Raw genomic sequence first — 13,293 nt, forward strand, 5'->3', positions numbered from 1 at the left:
TAAAAAAACATATGGAACTTCTCTCAGCCCAATGCCTTCATGAAGATGTCAGCCACCTGATCCCCTGTAGTACTGACATATATCGGGATCTACATCACTTGCTAGAACCTTCTTCCTCACAAAGTGATAGAACACCTCAATGTGCTTCGTTAAAAATTCCTCCCAACTCCATCATGTCCACCAAAAAACCCAAACTTGACAAGATGAAAGAGTTCATAAACATACTCTCACATACATGAGAAATACTCTAAGCACTACACCCATTTAACATTGACTAGAACTCATTCAAAATAGTAGCTTCTCTTTATACAAAACCTCACAAACCTAAATGTAACAACACACAAAGTCCCTCTTTCAGACCAACTTCAAATAGTGAAACCCCCCTCCCCTTTTTTGTGCAAAGAAGTGTACAAAAGTTATAAAAAGAAAAGATTGATTCCAAAATCCCATCTAGCCACCAAGCAACTACATTCTAGAATCTAAAGACTTTTTCCGTTTCCCTTAAAAAACACCTCTATTATTGCTCGTGTGACTAGAGAGGCTTACTAACATTTTGATGTGTACTCTTCCTTATAACACCCTATTAACTTTGTATGTTAACAAAGCTTGGAAATAAAAACTATTTACATCGGCAAAATCCTTACAAGCATTGAAAATAAAGCCCTCACTATTAAGTCCTCTCGCATCATGTGAGAGATTAGCCTCCATATATGTGGATCAATCTCTACTAGGTTAGGGAAGAGAACATCAATGCGCAACACTCAAAAGATAGCCAAGTCACACTAGACATCTAACCCATTGAACCATACACATCAGCTCATGCTACCACATTTCCATGCATGGTTAGCACATTGGTTGCCTCATGCTATCAAATCAACATTCATGGTGAACCTATTTACCACTATTACATTGTCATCTCATCATGCCATGTCACCTAAACATGCCATACACATGAGTGCCATCATCATGAAACAAGATGCAACATTGTCATGGGACATGATCATCTCTTCTACATACCACCATAATGATGGTTTATCATGCATGCATGTAAGGCCACAATTATTATCAAAGTAGTAGAAAAATAAATTTATCTTTTTACACATAAATCCTTCAATACCATTCAAATATTTGTATCAAATGCTACAGTAGTTAGACTGATGTGTTACAGGTTGCATACAAAAATTGTCTGTTTGTAGGTTTTCGATTGTTGTAGGCAAACATGTCTCACAGACTCAATTAGATTGTTAGTGTGAGAAGCTGAACAAGAACAACTTCCATGTGTTGAAGTTTAGAATGACCAATTTCCTAATGGGTAAAGGATTTTGGAACTATGTTGAAGGAAACAATAAGGAGCCTCTAGAGTTGTCTGAAGAGTATTCCACTCCAGCAAATATAAAGGTATTCAAGGATTGAAATCAGGGAGCAAGGAAAGTCATGTATTGGCTTTCGATCGGTGTCACAAACACAATGGTAGGACACATACAGGATGCCAACACTTCACCAGTTACATGGCAGAACCTGGTGCAGCTGTTCCAAACCAATACAAAGGCAAAGAAACTATAACTAAAACAAGAGCTGCATAGTGTGGAAAATAAAAGCATGTCTATTAATGAGTATTCTTTAAAGATCAAGGGCATTGTTGAATCCCTTAGGTCTACCAATGTATCAGTGGAAGATGATGATTTGGTGAGTGTTTGTTTCAAAGTACAAGCCATTCAAGACCTCCATTGCAGCCAGATAGAATATTCCCAAATTTGGTGGAAGATGATGATTTGGTGAGTGTTTGTTTCAAAGTACAAGCCATTCAAGACCTCCATTATTGCAGCCAGATAGAATATTTCCAAATTTTGGGACTTGGTGTCTATGGTGCTGATCATAGAAGAAAAGTCTCTAGGTGAGGAATCTTCTTCATAAAGCAAGAACACATCAGAACATGCTTTCTACTCTAATTTAGGTAGAGGCAAAGGTAGAGGTCACAGGTGGAAGTTTTAGCCAACAAGAGGGGCCTTCCTTCTAAATACGATAAGGGAAAGATTAGGATTGAGACTAAGGAAATGGCTCATACAAAGAGATTAAAGAAATGGGGTTTTAACCAATAACATGGGTCATCAAGGTCTAAAGACGATAAGGGCAACATTGGGATTGAGACTAAAGAAATGATTCATACAAAGACAAGGAGAAGGTATAAATCTAGGAAAAGAAACCTCTTGGGTTTGAGCTCTTCTCTTAGGAGAGATATGTCCAACTTTTTGTTGTTATATCAAGAAGAAAAAGGGGGTAAGAGAAGTGGAGGTAAAAGGGATTATCAAAGAGAAGGGGGAGGTAAAGTTAAGCTAAGATTACTTGTGACATAGTTCTAATTATTGATGTGCACGTAAATAGTTTATTTTTGTCCGGGGTTTTAGTAAATAGAGGAATAGAAATAAATGTTATGAGTAAACAGACAATGGAAAGTGTGAGGTTAGAGTGTGATGTTAGGCATGTGTAACAAATTGAGAACAAATTAGGCAATTGGATACTAAAAAGGTTCAAACTCTTGGAGACATTAAGTCAGCCGTGGTGGAGATAGGTGGTGTCACTTGAAACCTCTCTTTTCATGTAATTTCTCTGAAGTCTTGACAAGTTTAGCCCTACCCTCTTATTTGGCAGACCATGGTTGATCCAATCGAATTTCACTTAGAGATGGGCTTGAGGGGAGTTCCTCATTGGTGATAAATAGATTAAGTATAACAATCCTTTACAACATTGTGGAACCTCATCCTCTTTGAGTGATGAGGGCTGCTCCACAGGGACCAATGGTGGCTTCTTCATTGGTGATACAAAGATTAAGTAGTATAACAATCCTTTATAGCATCAACATCATTACATCATGACACCTCATCCTCTTTGAGTGATGAAAGTTGCTACCTAGGGAGCAATGGAGGCTCTACCGATGAGTATGATTATGAATGTGGCTCTCGTTCTAGTTCTCTAGAGGTTTTTGGAATCACCTTGAAGGGTTAAAGACAACTCTTGAGGATAGGAAGAAGATGTACGTCAAGGTTCTATCTCTAACGATCTTTCTCATCAAAGAAAGAAGAGAATATGAATGTGTTGGAATTATTAACTAGACTTTTGCCACTAAATATGATGATTTGAGGGTATTGAAGGAGTGGAGCATCACTTCAATCTCAAGGAAGGCTCCAAACCCGTGGTTCAAAAATTAAGGAGACTTAGGGCCAGTTAGGGGAGAGGTTTTGAGAACTAGAAGACAAGCTATTAAATGTAAGGTTTATCTTCTCATTGGAAGAATCTGAGTGGGTCTCAATTAGTAGTAGTTTATCCCAAGAAAGGACACGTGGAGAATTTGTATTGGTTTCAAGCCACTGTTTACTTGTATAAAGAGAGATCATTTTTCGCTACCATTACACAATGGGATCCTCGATGGAGTTGCTAGTTATGAAAAGTATTATATAGTGTGTGATGGATTTAGTGGATACTTTTAGATTTGTATTACTAAGGAAGACACAAAGAAATCCACCATTTGTAACACCTTGGGGCTTGGCATGATGCAGAGAGGTTTAGAGATTAGAGATGCAAAGTAGGTGCCGGAGTGGTGTACATGACATTTGAGTAGTAGTACAACCTTTCCTTATCCTTCACATGATATGAGGGTGGTTAAGAGATTTTTTTGTATGTGTGGATGTTAGGACTGTGTATTTCTTGGTGGAAATTCTAGACACTTTGGGCATCCACTTCATTCACATCGGCGGGTCTCACATTGACCCCACAATCTTCACATGATGGTAGGCATGCTTCTATGAAGCATGCATGGAAATTCTAGACACTTTGGGCATCCACTTCATTCGCATCGGGTCTCACATTGACCCCACAATCTTCACATGATGGTAGGCATGCTTCTATGAAGCATGCATGGATGGTGACTATGGTGAGTGTTTCATGTCTACATCAACACTAGAGAATCTGATGCATGTTGTACCTATAGCTCACGATGTTGGTGCCATGTTTGTATTTTACTATGATGAGCTTATAGAATTGACCATAGATGATGTCTTTACCATCAGTGTTACTAATAATGAGGAATAGGTAAACTACTATATATTGAGATACCCTATGTCAAAGAACACTTTCAATAAGGACGCCATGGATGGTGATGGCATTTAGTTCGATGTACATAACATGGTTATGGTAGGCTACTAGTTTCAATAGGTTTGTAGGCATGGGAGATACATTCATTTGTACCAGGCTGAAGTTGATCATGAGGCCTACACCTTCTCTCATCTTATGATTACAATTAAGCTTTGGCTTGATCGAGTTCAGAGCCACAAAAGCGGCACTTTACCTCTATGGTGGCTTTATGTAGATGAGAATAGAATATTAAACATTTTGAGAGATATAGAGGGTGCTGGTGATTAGTTTGCTATCATCATGAGTTATACTTTGGCTTTTTATTATTGTATTATTGGTTTCTCTTTATTTTTCATTGCAATTTGTCTTCTCTATTTTATTATCTCATCATTTGGAGTCTATTTTTTGGTGGCATTTGTCTGTGAGGTGGAGTTTAGATCCATAAATGTTTTACCATTTAGTTAGAACGTGTGGGCTAGATGCCTACTATTTATTGTATCTAGCATGCACATTCCAACCAAATATGCTCTGATGGTAACCAAATTTTGTAAGTGCATACATGTGACCTCACCACCATGACCCACCCTCTCTTGCAAAGTTTAGTCACATTCAAGGTCATTTGGTTGGAGTATGCAAGCCAAAGGCCCAATTTCAAGGGGCTCTCTGCGAGACCAAGAAACATGAAAAAGAAGGTATAGGAATCTAGCATACACATTTCAACCAAATGTGCTTGGATGGTGAACAACTTTGTCAGTATGTCTATAGCCACACATTTCAATTAAATGTGCCTGGATGTTGAGCAAATTCATAAGTATGTATATAGCCCACACATTTCAACTAAACGTGCTTGGATGGTAAATAAATTTATACGTATGTATATATTATAGACTCCACTCTCACTCTTGCAAAGTTTGGTCACCATTTGAGCTCATTTAGGTGGATTGTTCAAGCCAAAAGACCACTTTTTTGAGGGGGTTCTCTAAGGCCAAGACACATTAAACGCAGGCATCTCTTGCCTACACACATTCCAACCAAATGTGTGCAAGCATCTCTCGCTCTGCACACATTCCAACCAAATGTGTTCAGGCATCTCTCGCTTGCACACATTCCAACCAAATGTGCTTGGATTGTGACTAAACTTTGCAAGTGTCTATAGTAAACCCCCCCTCACTCTTGAAAAGTTTGGTCACTATTCAAGCTCATTTGGTTGGATTGTGACAATTTTGAGGGGGCTTTCTAAGGCCATGACACATTAAAAAGTAGGCATTTGGCCCACACATTCCAACCAAATGTGTGCGGATGGTGATCAAGCTTTATAAGTGTATACATGTGGACCTCACCCTCACTCTTACAAATATTGGTCGACCATTTGAGCTCATTTGGTTGTAATGTGCCAAATTCAAGGAGGCTCTCCAAGGCCAAGACATTCTAACCAAATTCTCTCAGATGGTGATCAAACTTTATACATGTGGACCCCACCCTTATTCTTGCAAGGTTTTTTGTTTGCAATGTGTGGGACAAAGGCCTAATTTTGATGGGTTTCTCTAAGGCCAAGACATATTGAAAAGTAAGGGTCTGACCCACACATTCAGAGTGCTTTGATGGAAAAACTTTGCAATTGTATACATGTGGGGGCCACCTGCTCACTCTTGCAAAGTTTGGTCACCATCCAAAATCATTTGGTTGGATTGTGTGAGTCAAAGGCCCGATTTCAAGGGGGCTTTCTAAGGCCATAACACATTAAAAGGTAGTCATTCGGCCTACACATTCTAATCAATGTGCTTCTATGGTGACTAAGAGGTGACTAAATTTTACAAGTGTATACATGTGCATCCCACCCTCACTCTTGCAAAGTTTTGTGACCATTTGAGCTCATTTAGTTCTAATGTATAGGCCAAAGGTCCAATTTCAAGGGGGCTCTCTTAAAGAGAACGCGGGGAAGAGAGAGAGCTTCAGTTCCTTGTAAGTAAAAACACACACAAGAGAGAGCAAGACAAAAGAGAGAGATGGATGGCTGAATTTTCTCCTATCATCTTCTCTTCTCTAAACCATATAACTAAAAGATAAGAGTGCATACATAAAGGGAAAGTACTCTCCTACAATAACATACAAATGGTCAGTCCATAGTGTGAACCCGACTATATGAGCTGACACTATGACTATGCCATAACTCTAGTACTCCAAAGTGGCTATCACACAGCCTGTCATCCGATGATGGCGGCATATTAACCATAATCTCACCAACCATGCCAGTGGCATAAGTGTGAAAGCTATCACCCAAGTGGGTCATCACAATGTTTGCCATGAGTATGATTCAATCTGCACATAGAGCACCACACCAATTCCCTACTGCGGGGGTAAAGATGGTTATGCCCATGCCCACATGTTTCTCTTCCCTCCTTTGCCTTCAATTTCTCTAGTATTGTGTTACTGAGCTCGTCCATAGTCATGTTTTCAACTTGCTTGCTCCAAGTTCCAATTTCTTGGTGACTCGATACACGAGAAGTCGTAGTTGCTAAAGATGTTCTGACATCTTCCGGTTGCAGGAGTTCCAGCATATTATCTTCATATTCAATTGCCAATTTGCATCATGCATCAAGAGTAGCTCTCTGGGGCTAGTACCAGATAATCATGCATCTTGCGGTCTCTAACCTCTCTCCGAAAGCAAGGCAATAACTGATCGTCGTTAGTTAACCTCTCCCGTAGTTTGCACCTTGAATTTAAGTGCTTAAGTCAAGACACATAGTCTCTCGCTCCTCATCTAATGAAGAAGACACTTAAGTTTTTGCCTTATTCACATTGTCATTATGCTCATATGATTTGTCTTTAGCTAATCTAGCCATGCTTAAGCATAGTCTTGCTTCCTAGTTCTTAATCCTTGCTCTAATCATGTGCTCAATCCATCCTTGAGCTCCCATGTTTTCTAACATGATGGTATCAAAGCTGTGTAAGTCACCCTCAAGCTGTGTGTAGTCCCATTTGCTAATCATCCCTCATTAATTAAGTCACTTTTACCTCTTCTCACCATAGCCCATCTGCACCCACAACTGAACATTGCCTTGCTGTGCACAAACCACTTCAACAATGATCAAGCACTCTTAGGGGCTTCAAGCTAACCCCTAGTTGCTCGAAGCAAAACGCTGCTCACAACAGGCGGAATCACCATCGCCATCCTGAAGAAAAAAATCTGGTTTTTTGCAAAAATTGAGCCAACCACCACGAATTGATCTAATTCCTCTTAGCCCCGGGGTTTTTTTGGGCATGGAGAACACGCGTGTAGCATCAGATCTAGCTGAAAATGATTGCTTGTAGCTCCTCTAGCACTGTGGCAACTACAGAAGGCACTTTGGCCAAAACAGAGATTAAGTAATGATTTCTTTGCTTAATCAAGTGTTTAGGGTGATGATTATCATGTGGACACATCGCTATTGAAGCATGTTGAAGCTTTTTTGAAAATGTTTAGTGAAAGGCATCCATTCTTTCACTCCAAGGTGGCCCAGTTTTTTGGTTTTTCAAAATAGTGAACTTAATCACTAATGAGTGATTAGTGGACATTAATCACTATTTTTTTTGTAAGCTCAACATGCCCTCTTCATGTGAGTCCAACAATGCAAAGTATGTCAAATATATTAAAGCCGTGAAGAAAGCCAAAGTCAAATCCATCAACAAAGTTCATGCCAAAAACAAACCCACTTCTCAGATTCCATCATCCTATCTTGAAGTATTACACTTATATGGGGAATGCAACTTTGATTTCCCATGCATGAAGTTTGTTTGAGTGAGTCGTTTTTCGGTATGTCAGAACACAAGGATAACTAGGTTTGATGGCACTAATTTCTTTACTTGGTCAGTCAAGGCAAAATTCCTTCTCATAAAGAAGGGACTTTGGAATATTGTCAATGGTAAGAACAAATGTCCAAATGGCAGAGACAAAGAAGATGAGAAAGCACAATGGATAACTAAAGATGAAAAGGCACTTGCCCTTCTAGTGCTTAGTATGGATGATAATTTCATTCATCATATTAGTGCATGCAACACCTCCCAAATAGCATGGGATACATTGGAGGAGTTATTTGGAGCCAAAGGGAAAGGCACCTTAATAAACCTCATGAAAGATTTTTTTGGGATAATGATGCAAGCTAATGAAAGTTTCTCAACTCACCTCAATAAGGCTAAAAGCCTTCTCTCTCAGCTTGCCGGTGAAGGAGAAGTTTTGAAAGATGAAATAGTCATTGCTGTTTTGCTTAAAAGTTTACCTTCCACTTACAGCACTTTGATCACCACTTTAAAAAATGTACCAAATCTAACCTTGAAAAAGGTAGAATCTTCTATCCTGGAAGAAGAAAGAAAGATGGGCAAAGAAGGGGTATCTTTCAAGTTGACAATGCAATGGTAGTAGGCAAATCAAAAGTATCCTGCTCCCATTGTGGAAAGTCACGACACAAAGTTGACACATGCAGGTTGAAGATGATATGCAGTTTTTGTGGTCTTAAAGGTCATTCAGAGATTTTTTGCTTTAAAAAGAAGGATAAAGCACACTTGGTTGAGGAAAAAGAAGTTTTGGCAAAGGAAGAAGAAGCAAATTTTGCTTCTATTGATTCTGATTGGGCTTTTTGAAGTTTTTTTTGATGTATGTTACCTCTGAGCACCACATGATGTAGCTCATGTAACGTTTTAGACATTTGTCTCCTGGGAGGGCAAATCTTCTTGGTTAGTCCCATAGTTAGTGTTTGGAACATGGGAGGGTATTTTGGTATTCCTTCACACTTCTGGACGCTCTTGCCTTGTTTTCAGGCCATGTTGAGGTCCAGGGAGGGTATTGGAATTTATGGCCCCTCTACATGGCTTTAGTAGTGGACCTTAGTAGATTATTTCTCTAAGGTTTAGTAGCTTGGCTTTAGTAGTGGACCTTAGTAGATTATTTCTCTAAGGGTTAGTAGCTTCTTTTTGGATGGTCCTATTTTCAGCTTTTTTATATGCCTTAGTGGAGAATCTCTACTTCTTGCACTCTACTCTAGGCTTTGGGTGCTCACTTCTAGGCAAGTTTGTAAGCATCTTGATTAGGATTAGATCCTAATCTCCTCCTTAATCCTTTTGTACTTCAGCCTATTTAAAGGCTCCTCATCTCTAATGAAGAAGACACTTAAGTTTTAGCCTTATTCACATTGTCATTATGCTCATATGATTTGTCTTTAGCTAATCTAGCCATGCTTAAGCATAGTCTTGCTTCCTAGTTCTTAATCCTTGCTCTAATCATGTGCTCAATCCATCCTTGAGCTCCCATGTTTTCTAACAATCACATCATAATCGTTCACATCACACATCACACATCACATCTATCTCCATTTACATCACATCACATTCATTCATACCAATCACATTCATTCATTCATATCCACCACATACATTCTCACAACCATCCCATTACATACATTCACATCCATTCTTTCACATATTCATTCATATCCATCACATTCATTCGTTCATATCCACCACATACATTCTCATAACCATCCCATTACATACATTCACATCCATTCTTTCACATACTCATTCACATCCATTCTTCACATACACATTCACATCCATTGTTTCACATACTCATTCACATCCATTCTTCACATACACATTCACATCCATTCTTTCACATACATCCACTCACATCCCATATCATTCATTTACATCTTGATTCACATGACATCATATCTCATCCATTCATTCACATCTATCTGATTCACATCACATATTATCACATCTATTCACCTCACATCTCATCACCTCTATTCACATCACATCCATCTATCCATCCATTCATTCACATCTATTTAATTCACATCGCATCTATTCACCTCACATCTCATCACCTCTATTCACATCACATCCATCCATCCATTCATTCACATCTATTTGATTCATATCACATCTCATCACATCTCATCACATCTCATCATCTCTATTCACATATCACATCCATCCATCCATTCATTCACATCTATCTGATTCACATCACATCTCATCACCTCTATTCACATCACATCCATCCATCCATTCATTCACATCTATTTGATTCACATCACATCTCATCACATCTATTCACCTCACATCTCATCACCTCTATTCACATCACATCCATCCATCCATTCATTCACATCTATCTGATTTACATCACATCTCATCATATCTATCTGATTCAAATCTCATCACCTCTATTCACATCACATCCATCCATCCATTCATTCACATCTATCTGATTCACGTCACATCTCATCACATCTATCTGATTCACATCACGTCTCATCACATCTATTCACCTCACATCTCATCACCTCTATTCACATCACATCCATCCATCCATCCATTCATTCACATCTATCTGATTCACATCACATCTATTCACCTCACATCACATCACATCTATTCACCTCACATCTCATCACCTCTATTCACATCACATCCATCCATCCATTCATTCACATCTATCTGATTCACATCACATCTCATCACATCTATTCTCCTCACATCTCATCACTTTTATTCACATCACATCCATCCATCCATTCATTCACATCTATCTGATTCACATCACATCTCATCACATCTATTCATCTCACATCTCATCACCTCTATTCACATCACATCCATCCATCCATTCATTCACATCTATTTGATTCACATCACATCTCATCACATCTATTCACCTCACATCTCATCACCTCTATTCACATCTATTCACCTCACATCTCATCACCTCTATTCACATCCATCCATTCATTCACATCCATCCATCCATTCATTCACATCTATTTGATTCACATCACATCTCATCACATCTATTCTTCTCACATCTCATCACCTCTATTCACATCACATCCATCCATCCATTCATTCACATCTATCTGATTGACATTACATCTGATCACATCTATTCACCTCACACCATCCCGTCTATTCACATCACATCCATCCATTCATTCACATCTCATCCCCTCTATTCACATCACATCCATCCATCCATTCATTCACATCTATTCATAGAATTTAAGAGAATTCTAATTTTGATATAAAAATTCTTTATGCATCTATTTATGCATAAAAATCTTATTCACATCTATTCACCTCACACCATCCCGTCTATTCACATCACATCCATCCATTCATTCACATCTCATCCCCTCTATTCACATCACATCCACCCATCCATTCATTCACATCTATTCATAGAATTTAAACATAGAATTTAAGAGAATTCTAATTTTGATATAAAAATTCTTTTATGCATCTATTTATGCATAAAAATCAATTTTAATGGGAATAACACTTTTGAAATAAAAATAATTCCTTATGCATCTTTCTATGCATAAAAATCAATTTTAATGAGAATAACACTTTTGAAATAAAAATAATTCCCTTATGCATCTTTCTATGCATAAAAATCAATTTTAATAATTAATATCAGTGATATCCATTGTGGAATCCCACTGCCCCCTCCACGGATTCCCGATTGCTGGCAGTGGAAAAGCACCTGTCTCTTACACGGGGCACGGTTTTCCACTCGGGACCTCGCCCTCAAATATCTGGGTACGAGACTAAGCTGGTGGTCATTCCGAAAACCAAAACCGAGAAAATTTCCCATGCCCAGAAAACAGGGGGACGATTCCACCATTTCGAATTTCTTGACGAATTTTTCTAACGAGGTCAAGATACTGAGCTAACCTTCATCTGAATAAACCAGATAGAAGGGAAACTATTACAGACTTAACTTGAAGGAATCAACGCTTTTTTCCTAATTGAATCACCGTTGATCTTTTCATTTGAGAAGTCTTCAGGTTATTATTTAACTCTTCGAGTTCTAAGCATATTCCTATTAGTCAATTTTATTATTAAAATTCTACTGATTCTAGCCTAACCCCATCCGGCCCGGCCCATGGGTTAGCCACCGCCCAACCACTAGAATTGGTAGAACCAGACAAGTACTCACCCACCCATAATTGAATGCCTTTCTTAACTTTTGCTTTAGAATACAGATTGGCACAAACTCCTCTTTAAACTTTAATTTATAAAACAATCCATTGACAAACAACTATTGGTTACAGATGTCATAACTCAAAACAATCCATTGACAAACAACTATTGGTTATAGATATCATAACTCAAAATTTCCATTCAATCCTTGTTTCTCACAAAACAATATCATTGTGGACTCTCCATTGAGACCAGCAGGTCAGCAACGAGATCCAGTAAGAGATTATAATAATTTTCTCGTCATCATACATATATATATTTTCCACGACATACGCATGGGTGTCCTAAGCACCGTGAGCCCGTGCATCGCTTGGTCAGAACCCTCTAGGATCCTCCTTAGGTGTCCTGGCACTTCACTTAGGGACCGCTTCCTTGGCCCTCGCCCATCGTACACCGGAAGCACACCATTTTACACCATACCCAGGTTGGTCAAGACTTGGGCAGCATTTTGCCATGTGAGCCGTCCTTTGAACACTCCCCGCCAGCTATTGCAACCAAACTTCCCTTAGAAAAACACATATACCAAATGCTCCCTCCAGCATTCTGGCGTAAGACAGTCCTTTAAGAAAACACGATTTCTATGTAAGTTTTCAGTTTTGATTTTCTTTTTGAATACAATGGGTATATGTTAAATCCGTATCCTAAGACTTCTAGATCATAGGTTTGGATTCCCAAGCAAAATTCCTCGAATTTTGAATTCTTGAACCTCAGATCAAAATCAAAGGTCTCAACTTAGTTTCAGATTCGGTGGGTGATTTGAGTGTAGATTACTGAATTGATCACATCCTCGTTTCTTAACAAAAATTAGAAAACCATTAAAAGAATAAAGAAAAAGTAGGATTTCTAACTTACATGAATTTCTGGGAGATTTCCTTTGGCTTGATGGTTTGAGGGATCTACTCTTGTTTGCAACAAGAGTGGCCACAAATTCTTTAGAAGAGGGAATGGTCAAAAACTAATGAATTATTAAGAAATTCACAGTTTTTGGCTCTAGGGAAGAGTAGAGTAACAGTGCATAAAACACTATTAAGCTTCAACAAAGGGGGAGGCTTCTATTTATAGGAGAAAGTGAGCTCCTAACCAAGCAAACTGATTCTAGAATTTTCCAGATCAGTTTGGTCAAATTTTAACCATTTTTGGGTC

Source organism: Cibotium barometz, chromosome 4, assembly GCF_041138505.1.
Source record: "Cibotium barometz isolate CiBa-2024 chromosome 4, ASM4113850v1, whole genome shotgun sequence".
NCBI lineage: Eukaryota > Viridiplantae > Streptophyta > Polypodiopsida > Cyatheales > Cibotiaceae > Cibotium > Cibotium barometz.